This window comes from Miniopterus schreibersii (assembly GCF_964146895.1).
Source record: "Miniopterus schreibersii genome assembly, chromosome: 2".
In the NCBI taxonomy this organism is placed as follows: domain Eukaryota; kingdom Metazoa; phylum Chordata; class Mammalia; order Chiroptera; family Miniopteridae; genus Miniopterus; species Miniopterus schreibersii.
The window spans coordinates 54388397-54399865 of NC_138102.1; the positions used below are offsets into that span (position 1 = coordinate 54388397).

The following is an 11469-nucleotide window of genomic DNA, read 5'->3' on the forward strand; positions in this document are numbered from 1 at the left end:
ATACTGTAGCTTAAACTGTACAGCATTTGAATTCTGACTCTAAACATTATAGGAGAGGTTAAGAGAAGAATCTTGAACTGAAGCAATTACACCAAACAGTCTTTTAGAACATTAAGGGGCCCACATCACCAGCATCACAATGAGTAGTGTCATCATATGAGTAATTTGCTGTTCATATGATCACAAAAGCACTAATGGTACTAAGCTGTGGCGCAAGCACAGTGAGTGCTCAAATGAACAAGGGAATACCCTTTTGGAGGTTGATTTGTAAATGACATGTGTAAAAATAGTGCTAATACCAGTGCTGGCTCTTCATGCATTAACGTCTATCCCACTGGCGAGGGTTGTGTAAACCTGTATAACATTTGAGGACAATTTGACAATAAGTATAAAGAAGACTGAAAATGTAAATAACCTTTAAAACATTAGATAATTTCCCCCCTAGGAAATATGTATTTATAAATTGGAAATTACCCAGGTGTCCAACAATAGAAAAATAGTTAAATAATACATCTATGCAATGGCTACTGTTTCTCCACCAAAAATCATATTATTAAAGAAATATTTAGTCACATGGGAAAATACTCATGGTATATTAAGTAAAAAAAGTTTATAAACACAAATGATATATTAAGTAAAAAAAAAGGTTTTATAAACACATACAAATAAAGAAAATACAAAACGTATATATTTTGGTGGCTATCACTGGATGGACATATAATAGGTAGTTTTATATTGCTTTATACTTTTCAATATTTTCTCAATTTTCCACAATTGCCTTTTGCAATCAGAATAAAGTTGTCCCTCAGCGGGGGATTGGTTCCAGGAACCTCTGTGGATACCCAAATCTGAGGATGCTTAAGTCCCTTCTATAAAATGGCACAGTGTTTGCATATAGGCTACAAGGGGATATGCCTACTTCATTCTCATGGAGCATGGATTCAGCACAGTGCTCAGCGTGTGGCAAATTCAAGTTTTGCTTTTTGGAACTTTCAGAGGTTTTTTTTCCTGATATTTTTGATCTTTGGTTGGTTGAATACACAAGTGAGAAACCCACAGATTCAGAGGGCCAATCATAAATGTTTTCAATAAAAACAAATTAATGTTACCTGTACAGTTGAAGGTTCATTGGAACTGTAGGTGATGATCAGATGGTTTTCCATTTGAAACCAGCCAATATAGCCACTATTTGTCAACACCCTGTGCTGGTTAAATTTGTAAACTTTCTTTTATTTATTTATTTTAATTTTTATTTACTGATTTTTAGAGAGAGAAGAAGGGAGAGAGAGACAGAGAGAGAAGCATTAATTTGTTGTTCCACTTGTTTATGCATCCAGTTGGTTGATTCTTGTATGTGCCCTAACTGGGGATCGAACCCACAACCGTAGCATACCGGGAAAATGCTCCATCCCTCTAAGCTATCCAGCCAAGATTTGTAGACTTTCTTAATCTAGCTGCTAGATTTTCAGGATTCACTGCAGAGTAAATGAGCTGAAGAGAGATTACAAAATTTGAAGTTGGAAAGGGACAATCTGGGGAATGTTTTAAATATAAACATAAATATGCTTAATTCAATTCCTAAGTAATCAGTGAGACTTCTTCTACAATGATTTTTTTCTTAAAGTTATTTTGGGTATCTCACTTTACTTTGTTACTTTGTTTTCCTCTATTAAGCGAATTAGGTTATTTACAGTGTTTTTACAAAATGGGTAGACTCTTAAAGCCAGATAAAGTTTACATGCATCTATAAAGAGCAGTTTGCATTGTTTGTTTGTTCTAAATTCTAAAATATTCACCGAGAAGATATAGGTTGAAACAGTTTCTAATGGGATGTCTACATTATCTTCTCCCTAAGAGCCTTGTTCTTCTTGGTACCCAAAGTTGTTCTGAAGTAACTGCCCAGGGCGGCGGGGAGCGGCTCCTGGAGGGCGGCTAGGCCTTGGTGCAGGCGAATCCGGCGGGAATCAGCCATCGGAGCCGCCACCATGGCTGTGGGCAAGAGCAGCGAGATGCTGCAGTCCATCGACGACAGGATGAGGTGCATCCTGCAGGACGGACCTGTCTTCATTGGCACCTTCAAGGCCTTCGCCAAGCATATGAATTTGGTCTGATGTGGTTGTGATGAATTCAGGAAGATCAAGCCAAAGAACTCCAAACAAGCAGAAAGAGAAGAGAAGAGAGTTCTTGGCCTGGTGCTGCTTTGAGGGGCGAACCTGGTCTCCATGACAGTAGAGGGATCTCCTCCCAAAGATACTGGCATTGCCCGAGTGCTGCCCCGGTGCCACTTGCTGGCGCTGCTGGGGGCCCAGGGATCGGCAGGGCTGCTGGCAGAGGAATCCCAGCTGGTGTTCCCAGGCCCCAGCCCCTGCAGGACTTGCTGGGCCAGTTCGTGGGGTTGGTGGACCATCACAACAGGTGGGGACCCCGCAAGCAAGAGGCACTGTTGCAGCTGCTGTCACAGCCAGTATTGCAGGGGCCCCAACTCAGTACCCACCCGGCCATGGGGGTCCTCCCCCACCTATGGGCCGAGGGGCAACCACTCCAGGCATGATGGGCCCACCTCCTGGTATGAGGCCACCCACGGGTCCCCCAATAGGGATCCTCCCTGGATTAGGAACTCCAATGGGCATGCCCCCTCCAGGGATGCGACCCCCTCCATCAGGAATGCGAGGGCTCCCTCCCCCAGGAATGCACCCACCAAGGCCCTAGACTCATGTTGGCCCTCCTCAGCTCCCTGCCTGTTTCCTGAAAGCCTGTACATACTCCTTTTATTTCCTTGTGGCCTGTGAAACAAATTTATAATAAACTCTTACTAGGATATTATATTTTTTAAAAAAAGTAATTCCCAAACTTGTTTACTGGGTATTGAAAATAAAGTTGGGGTTTCCGGGGAGGTGATCTAGGAACTTGATACTTAAAATGTTTTTTATAAACAATTCAATACAGAACTGCATTCTGAGTTAAGGGCCTCCTGCCTCCCTACCAACCCCCACCCCATCATGTCCAACACGTGCACACACACACACACACACACACACACACACCAGTCACTATTCTAAGTCACTGGGTACATTGGTGCCTAGGAACATGTATGCGCTGAGCACTGTTACAGGCCTTGGAAATAGAAAAATAATTAAGATACAGTCCCTGCCCTAAGCATTATCCGATAGGTAACCCACTCCTCAAATGTGTTTCATTGCTTCTCTCAGTAAGTAGCTTGGAGTCCACACTCTTCAACCTGGAACTTTGTCTGACTCCAGCCAGTCTTTCCAACCTGAAATCTCACTGTGCCTGCCACTTCCCGCAGGAACCTTAGCCTCTATCCATAGGGATTATTTGTTATTTCCAAATTGCCCCTGCTGTTCCCTCCAACCATGATGCCTTTCTTTGACCACACATACCATATATCCCAAGCCCAACTAAAATCCCACCTCTCTCCCAGGTCACTCCATATCTCCCAGTAAGAATTACCCTCTTGGTTTTTTCTCCTTCCCACTAGCTTTGGATCCCCAGGAAAGAAAGCCCAAAGGGTTACCATCTGTTTTAAGTCTGTCTCTCCCAACAAAGCCTGTGTCTCTGCAGGACACTAAGGGTCTTCTCATCCTTGATGGCACAGTGTCCCACACAAAATAGGCAATAGATATTTTGTAAACTCAATTTTATTCATTATAGACATAAAAGGTAAAATTAAGAATAAAAGTTTAATAGAATGCCATCTAAAAATGTAGAAGAAAAACGAGTTAGAAAAATCATAGTTTTATAACCATCATGGTATTAATTGATTCAGGCAAGAATCAATGGAAGCTATTATATATGAGTAAAATTCAAATGGGGAACAGGATATTTACATAGTCTTAAAGTATTTCCCTACAGGTGAGGTATTAATTACAATGGGAAAATGGTAACTTACCAATGGAAAAACTTGGCAGATACTGCCTTATGCAAATGATCAAAGTTAGCATCATCATAAATGGGACAAAATGACATTGAGTCCTTCCTGATGTGAGGAACTGAGGATACATTATTATGTATCCCTACAGAAAATGCATAACCTAAATCCAACCATGAAGAAAGATCAGACAAACTCAAATTGAAGAAGTTTCTACAAACAACTGGCCTGCACTCTTCAAAAATATAAATGTCATGAAAGACAAAGAAAGGCTCATCAATTGTTTCTTTTTCAAGAAACAAATAATCTTGGCTTGATCCAGGTGGAGGGAGGGGGAGGATTGCCACAATGAACATTTTTGGGGTAATCAACAAAATTTAAGTATGAGCTGTAAATTAGCAAAATCTGAGTATGGACTGTAAATAAAATTTTCATACACTTTAAAATTTCACTTTTAGTAATTTATTCCTCAAAATCACTTAAGTGTGTACAAAGATAGACAGCCATGCCAAAATATTTATGGCAGCATTGTTTGTAATGAACATTATTGGGATAATTAGCAAAATTTGAGTATGGACAATGCTACATTTTTGAATCCATGCACCAAGAGGTCACTGGTTCGATTCCCTGTCAGGGCACATGCCCGGGCTGTGGGCTTGGTCCTTACAGGGGACATGCAGGAGGCAGCCTGTTGATGTTGATATTTCTCTCTCATCGATGTTTTTATCTCTCTCCCTCTCCCTTCCTCTCTCTCTAAAATTAATAAAAACATATTTTTTAAAAAGGGTAACAATGTTTGCAACTAATTCTAGAATTAATCAAGGCAAAAAAAGTGTGTGTGTGTGTGTGTGTGTGTGTGTGTGTGTGGAGAGAGAGAGACAGAAACAGAGAGAGACAGAGACAGAGACAGAGAAAGCAGACATGGCAAAATGTTAGTGCTTGGTGAATCTGGGTAAAAAGTGTATAGAGAAAGTTGTTGATTCAAGCTGGGACAGGACAAGGAGACAGAAGATGTCCCCAAAATGGAGAACCGAGGGAGCCCTTAGGGGTGTGTAATATTCAGCCAACCATGCTTCCCCCACCTCAATACGCAAAAAGATCCAATATGAAAGAGGTAGATTCGCCCATCCCAGACCCAGCAATTCTTCTAGACCTCTAGCCTATGGAAATTCGCACACAAGGTTTCAATATTTGCTTCTGGGGGAACTCAAAACTCAAGCACAGGACTACCAGAACAAATGATCTGTGAAATGGGGCAGAAAACATTTCCAAATAAATAATGTTTTTAAAACTCTAAGAAGATTGAGAGGGTTCCCTGAGGACATAACAATAGATGAAAATGACCCACACTTGAGGAGTTAATTATTTTTTCCCTGGATATCTCCCATGTATGCATGAAAAATACATGTTAATAAACTGTGTGTTTTTATTTATTTTTAAAATTTTTCTAATCCTCCCCCTAGGATATTTTTTTCCATTGCTTTTCAGAGAGAATGGAAGGGGGGGAGAGAGAGAGAGAGAGAGAGACATCTGTGTGAGAGAGACACATCGAGTGGTTGCCTCCCACATGCACCCCGACCAGGGCTGATGATCGAGCCTGCAACCAAAGTACATGCCCTTGGTCAAAATTGAACCCAGGACACGTCAGTCCACAGGCTGACACTCTAACCACTGAGCCAAACATGGTAGGGCAAACTGTGTTTTTAAAAAGTGTGTGGAAATTCTTTGTTTCTTCTTGCTACTTTTTGTGTAAGTTTGAAAATATTTTGAAATAAAGAGAGAAAAAAGAATAAAAGCCAAAGTTTGGAAACTATTTGATTTACTTCAAAAGGTGAGATCCTAGCCCTGGCTAGGTAGCTCAGTTGATTAGAGTGTAGTCCCAATAATCCAAGGTTGCAGGTTCAATCTCCGGTCACGGTACTTACAAGAATCAACCAGTGAATGCATAAGTAAGTGGAACAACAAATCGATGTGTGTGTCTCTCTCTCCTTCCCTTCTCTCTAAAAAATCAATTTAAAAAAGGTATTTGTAGAAGACAAGAAGAACCCATTACAAACCCACAAAAGCCATTCCATCTTAGCTAAAATACATCCCTTTCTTGAGCCTCATGAATCTGTCATTTCTCTGTCATGACAGCCCCTGATGCCCTGGGTATAGCCACCATGGCTGCCCTTATGAAATTAATTTTTATTATATTCCATGATGCATTCATCTTTGTTTTCCCAGCTAGTCTCTGCCATGCAGAGTACTAAATGAAAATGTATGTTTACATGAAGAGCATACACACGCACACCAAGGACCTCTAGACTCCAGAGCGTTGAACTAAATCTCAGAAAGGACATTATTTCAGCAACGTCTTTCAAAGGTGTTAGGGAAAAGTTTGAGTATAAAACGATGTATTGTTTTGAGATTTGCACTGAGTGAGCACTGGGTGAAGGTGTGCATGCAATCAGATTGCCCTGATTTAATAGTGGCGGAAGCTGGGTAATGACTACCTGAGGGTTCATTCTGACTATTTTTATATCTTTTTGTAATATTCGAGAATTTAAAAAAATGGTTTTGAGGAAAGTACAGTAGAAGCAGACGTAATAATCAGCACAACTTGAACAATCAATGAAATATCAATTTTATTTTACTGTAGTTTAGATAAGGTTTTGACTTTCAACTTTGAAAAACAAACAAATAATCCAAAAACTGCAGTAAAGCCCTGGCCCCTCTTCGGGAGGCCCAAGTTACATCACATCACCAAGCACTGTGCTTACGTCTGAGAAGAGAGAGCTCAGGGAGCATGAAATTAAGACCTGTACCAGGGAACAAGTTGAACTTTAGAGACATGTCTTTCAAATACGAAAAATGCTAGATTCTTCTTTGAGCCACCAGAGAATTTTGAGAACTCAGATCCTTTACGCTGTTCACAACTTTATTGTTCAGGTTTAGAAACCCAGACATTATCAGCAGGTGTGACCTAATGACAAATGAAAAGACAAGTTACACAAAAAAGATGATTGGAGAAAGACACAGGCAAATTGCCCATGTGGGTGTGTATGGGGAGAGGGGGAAGATTAAATATTTCCCTATCAAAAAGAATTTTTAAAAAACCAACAAATATTTACTAGCTTCCTATTTTGTGTAAAACACTGGGAAGTGTGGCAATAGCAAGGTCTTTCGGTGGAGTAGCTTCCCATCTGGTTGAAGTTACAATATACGCACACATAAAATACAAGCTGACTTGATCATATGCAAATGATAGAGCACAAGGAACAGAGATCGCTGTGGACTTTGATTCTTAAATTGACCCTTAAGAAAACACTAGATTCTGCAGAAACAGTAGATAGCAAGAAAGAGGAGGGAATTCTAGGCAAGAATTGGCGTGCTGCTTAGTGATTTATTCAAATTACTAATGGATAAATTGGTGAGAGCAGTTGGCCCATGGATTGATCAAATCTGATTTTTATGTGCTGTATAAAGAATTTATATAACGCAGTCCAGGGGAATGTCTAACACAATGGAGAGTCTCATAAATCAGTGTGACCATAAAGTTAAAAGACAAGTGACCCCTCACCCCTGACCCACCAAACAGGTAAGTGATTATCTGGGAGAAATATTTGCAACAAAGGATTAATATCCACATCACATAATCACAATCATAAAAGAGATCTTTTAAAAAGCCTGTAAGACAAAGAGAACCCAACAGAAAATTAGGCCATGGTGGTACATAGGCAATTCACAAAAGAAGATATACAAGTGGCTGATAAAAACAGGAAAAGATTCTCAACATCACTACTATCAGGGAAGTGCAAATCAAAACAGCAATGGAATACCATTTTTGCTCAACTGATGTACAAAAATGAAAAGATTCAGTGAAGCTGTGGGGAAACTGGAAGTCTCATAGCGTTAGTAACAATATAACTTTGTAAAATATATATTTGTACAGAGGGCAATCTGGAGCATCTATGAAAAGGTAAATTTTTCATACACTTTGAAATTCCACTTTTAGGAATTCATTCCTCAAAATCACTTAAACATGCCCAAATATAAATAGATGTGCCAAAATGTTTATTGCTGTGCTATTTGTAATAATGAAAAACTGGGAACTATCTAAATATCAACAATAAGTAATGTAATGATCAAGTAAATAAGTAAATTCTAGCATATCCACATCATGGAGTACTATTCAGCAACTGTAATAGAATAAAGCAGCTCTGTCTGTACTAACATAAAATGATCTGTAAAGGCAGGATAAGTGAAAAAAAATGTCATTGGTTAATGTATAAATGTTACTGGTGCTGTTTATGTAAATAACTTATATGAAATATACATTGTCTAAAACTGTTAATAGTTTACCTCTGCAGAGGGAAGAGAAATGGGAGGAGTATGGATGGCAGGCACAAAGCGAGGTTGCTATTTAATCCAAAGAGTAATTAAGATATCAGCATTACTATATTTTTAAAAATATTTCTTTATTGATCTCAGAGGGAGGAAGGGAGGGGGAGAGAGAGAGAAAGATCAATGATGAGAGTCACTGATGGCCTCCTGCACGCCCCCCACTGGGGATCGAGCCGGTAACCTGGGCATGCGCCCTGGCCGGGAATCGAACTGCCATCTCCTGGATCCTAGGTTGATGCTCAACCGCTGAGCGACGCCGGCCGAGCCTTTTTTTTCTTATTCTCACCTGAGGATATATTTTTATTGAATTTAGAGAGAGAGAGAGAAAGGGAGAAACATCGATATAAGAGAGAAACATCTATTGGTTGCCTCTCATATGTGCCCTGACCAGGGATTGAACCCACAAATTTTGGGGGTATGGGACAACGCTCCAACCAACTGAGCCACCCAACCAGGGCATCAGCATAACTATTCTGAAACTGGATGTTCAAGTGGTATTCAGAAAAGGAAAAGGGACTCGAGGTCTAATTGTGAACATTCATTGGGTACTGGAGAGTTCCAAAGAATTCCAGAAAAAAATTAGTCTATGTTTTATGTAATTTAGTAAAGCCTTTCACTGTGTGGATCATGAAAAACTGGCTGCTCTGAATGAAATGGGTGTGCCTCAGCACTTGATTGTCTCGAGGTGTTACCTGTACTGAGACAGGAAGCCACTGTCAGGACAGAATTGAGAGAGACAATGGTTTCTTATAGGCAAACTGATGGAAGAAATATCAATAACAACATATGCAGATGATACATCTTACTAGTGGAAAGTAGAAATGATTTGAAATTATTTCTGATGAAAGTGAAAGAAGAAAGTGTCAAAGCAGGAGTGTATTTGAACATCAAGAAGACAAGTCTGGCTACAGAAATGCGCAACTTTAACACAGTGGATACTATGTTAACTACTTTACTTACCTCGGTTCAGTCATCAGTTCAAATTGAGACACAGCCAAGAAGCCAAGAGAAGGCTGAGACTCAGAAGGGCAGCGATTGGAGAATTAGGAAAGATCATCAAGAGCAAAGATGTGTCATTAGAGACCAAGGTTAAGATCATCCACACCCTTGTGTTCCCAATGACTAAGTGCAGATGAGAGCGCTGAACCGTGAAGAAGGCTGATAGGGGAAAAAATGATCCATTTGAAAAATGGAGTTGGAGGAGAGTTCCGTGGATACCCTGGACCACCAGAAGGATGAACCAGTGGGTCCTAGAGCAAACTAAGCCTGGAACATTGCTGAAGGCAAAAACGACAAGATTAAGAAAAAACAACAACAAAAAAACCCCAACAAGACTGAAGCTGTTATACCCTGGGTACTTCATGACAGGGCAGGGTTCTTTGGGAAACACAATGATGGGAAAAATAGAAGGCAGCAGGAAAGGAGGAAGACCAAATATGAGATGAATTGACTCCAATACAGAAGCCATAGACGTGTGTACAGGAGCTGGGCTGCGCTGTTGAGGACGGGACACTGTGGACATCACTCACAGAGTTGCCAGGAGCTGGAGCTGACTAACGGCAGGTAACGCACATATCCTTAAGCACTGGTAGTTCTATGCACAAAGTATCCTACTCTCACAAATGTTTACTACCAGGGAGAGAAGCTGGCACTCATGGAATTTACTCGTCTGATAAGAACCAAAGAATTCATCTATTCTAGTAGGTTCCTTTCAGTTTTAGAAGAAATGAAAACCCATTATTCAATAAGCATTTACCAAGAGCCTACTCAGTGACATGAACAATGCTGTGAGGATTCAAAGGCGACTAAAAGTATTGTTAAAGGTTAAGCATAAAATACTACGAAAACCCAGAATATACAGCGTTATCTGTGCCAGTTTAGTCAAGGAAAGCTTCCTGGGAGGAAGACCCCTGAGAAAGGCCCTGAAGAATTTGAACTCAGTTTTTTGACTCAAGTTTAGTAATTTTTTTTTTTTTAATATATCTTTATTGATTTCAGAGAGAGGAAGGAAGAGGGAGAGAGAGAGATAGAAACATCAGTGATGAGAGAGTCATTGATTGGCTGCCTCCTGCACACACACACCCCACCCCCCCACCACCCCCCACCCCCGACTGGGGATGAGCCCTCAACCCAGCATGTGCCCTGACCGGGGAATCTAACTGCGATCTCCTGGATCCTAGGCTGACGCTCAACGGCTGAACCACGCCCGGCCGGGCAAAGTCTAGTAATCTTCTACTACGGGGCCCTCAGGTTTCTATGACAGAAACATAGAAAATAAGAGATAATTAAAAATAATCTCATATTTCTGGAGGGAAGTCATTCACAGAAAGAAAGGCCTTGCGTATACCCATTTTAAAAAATATTGGAAAATTGCGATGACTGAGTTTAGTTTCTCAGTGTGCTGTAAGATATAATGCTACTGGTGGCAGCTCCTGGAAATCAGCAGAATCATCAGTATGGTGCTTGCTCTACAGCCTTTTACTAAGTCAGTTTAGGGGAGCTGATCTTTCAATGTTCCTGCCCAATTTATATCCCTGGAAAATCTCTATTTCCTCTTATTACGGACATTTGATTATGTACAATCTCCCCCCCCCTTTTTTTCCTGTAAAGCATTCTGTTTCACACGTTTCCTTGTTTATTTGGTGAATTGGTTTAAAGTATTTAATTGTATGCCTCTGGTAATACGTCATCATTGGAGTTATACTGTGTTAATTTTTAAGGAATTTACAAATTTACAGAGGGAATAATTAATGGCAGTGCCACCTCAACCTTGTGACATGCAACGTACAAACACACTGGCCATCCTGGCATGTAGCAGCACGTTATGTCCTACTGTATGGGATTTTTAGCTCAAGTTCAGTATGTTTAAGGAGGCAGGTCACTTCTTAGGGCTCATGTTTTGCAAAGATACAGCCATTTTTATGATAGCCTGGTAAATCTCTTAAAGAAAAGGGAGAGGTTTATGACAGAAATGGTGATAAAGCTTTAACTACATGTGTGTGGTTAACTCTGTTGTAGCCACTCAAGTTAACTTCTACTTATATTTATGGGCCTGATTGCATAATATATGAAATTTGCAGGAAGTGCCCGAAAGATAAGGTTACATAGACAAGTTATTTAAGTTTGAAAGTAAACCACAGCTCATGCCGAGAACTAGTTTATAACCAATTTTGTAACACAAGTGAATACGTCAT

The 11469-nt window shown here is 40.3% G+C and overlaps 1 pseudogene across 1 annotated transcript; it reads left to right on the plus strand.

Moving 5' to 3' along the window:
• Positions 1–1985: 1985 nt before the first annotated feature.
• On the plus strand, positions 1986–2801 carry LOC308553157 (small nuclear ribonucleoprotein-associated protein B pseudogene; annotated as a pseudogene). The gene has a single exon. The product of its transcript is annotated as a small nuclear ribonucleoprotein-associated protein B pseudogene (transcript).
• Positions 2802–11469: the final 8668 nt, after the last annotated feature.